Here is a 1,687-nt window from a genome sequence, read left to right on the forward strand (position 1 = left end):
AAAGGGGATCACATCTGAAGTGTAAATAAAATATCCAAAAAAAAAAAAGAAACAAAAGAAACTATCCACACCAGAAAGCTGACACAAATGTAATTCAAGGAGGAGGGCAAGTTCCAGCTTCAGCAAGTAGAAGAACTTGGCAGCTTTTGATAAGTGGTTCCAAATTTAGAGTTAAGAAGAATACAAGAAAGGAGTTTTGGAATCTTCCTCTGAGGCAAAGGAAAGACACTGGGCTCAGGCATTTGACAGGACAACACCTGTATGGAGGCCCAGAGAGAACATTGCACAGAGCTGTGAAGGGGAAGCCTGAATTGTGTTGATGACCCAAGATGTTGGAGAAAATAGATCCCTGTGATGCTTCCCAAGAGCTGCTAACAGTGTACGGAATCAATCCAAGACTGAGAAGTGTGTTTCAGTCAACAACTATGAAAGGAATTGGAGAACTGAAGAGCACCTTGACATGAGACAGAAATGCAGAATGTGAACTACCCCCTGGTAGATTTTGGACTTACCTTGGGCTCCTATTTTCTTTCTATGCTCCCTTTGAGATGGTAATGTATATTTTATGCCTTTGTTTAAGTATGCAACTGTATTTTTTTATTTCATAGGGATTATAATTAAGAGATCATATTGAATCTCAGAAGAGACTTTGGACTTTTGACTTTTAAAAAGTATAAGACTGTGAAAGACTATAGGAATTTTTAAACTTCAGCTAAAAACATGTTGCACTAAGATAAGGCTACAAGATTCTGAGTGCCAGGGAATGGAGTGTGGTAGTTTGAATGATCATTGCCCCTCATAAGCTCATATTTCAATGCTTAGTCACAAGAAGTGGAACTATATAAGAAATCATGGTGTCTCTTCACTGCAATAGATAGAAACTAAGCCTGCATCTCTTGGAATGAGTTCTTGGGAGTACAGGTGGTTATAAAAACTAAGGCTCATACCTGCCTCTCTGGCTGGCTGGCTGGCTGAGATGTGTCTGTAACATTTTATATAGTCCTCTCAACAGAGACAACAAGACACTGTCACAGTTTTCAGTATACAAAATTATACTAATAAACTCTTTGTAATCAACCTGTCCCTGGTATTTTCTCTCCACTCGACACATTCTGATAATTTTTCTTTTCTTTTTTTCTATTTCAAGTTAGTGTCTTATCTTTCTTAAACATAAATTATGTATGCTTTCTATATAGAATTCTATATAAAGGTAGTTTGTGATTTTTCGACTATAAGCCTTTCTCTCTGAGAAGAAAATCATAAGTTATCTCACATCAGGACTTCAATTGATAGAAATGTAAAATATAACTGTTCCTTTTCAGTTATCTTTGATGAAAACTGAACAAAAGAAATCAGCTTGAGTCCAGCCATTATTAGATGAAAGTGGGCTGTATAGTTTCTGTTGTGGGAGGGATTTTTCTAATTAGTGGGTGATGGAGAAGAAAATCAGGGCCTTTTATGCTACAGGTTCTTTGTCAAGGCAGGCTGCTATCAGGAAACAAAGCCTTTTATGAATGCAAGTACAGCTATTTCCTCATTGATTTTCGTTCTTTACAAACTGGAACTTAAACTACTCAGTGATCACCAAGGCATTGCCTCGATCCCGTCCTGGTCATGCATCTGAGATGGAATAGCAGTGTTGAGAAAGAAAGCTGCTGGGTGTCCTTCACACCATCCATGGGCATTG

This window comes from Grammomys surdaster, unplaced genomic scaffold (genome assembly GCF_004785775.1).
Source record: "Grammomys surdaster isolate TR1022 unplaced genomic scaffold, NIH_TR_1.0 126391, whole genome shotgun sequence".
Lineage (NCBI taxonomy): Eukaryota > Metazoa > Chordata > Mammalia > Rodentia > Muridae > Grammomys > Grammomys surdaster.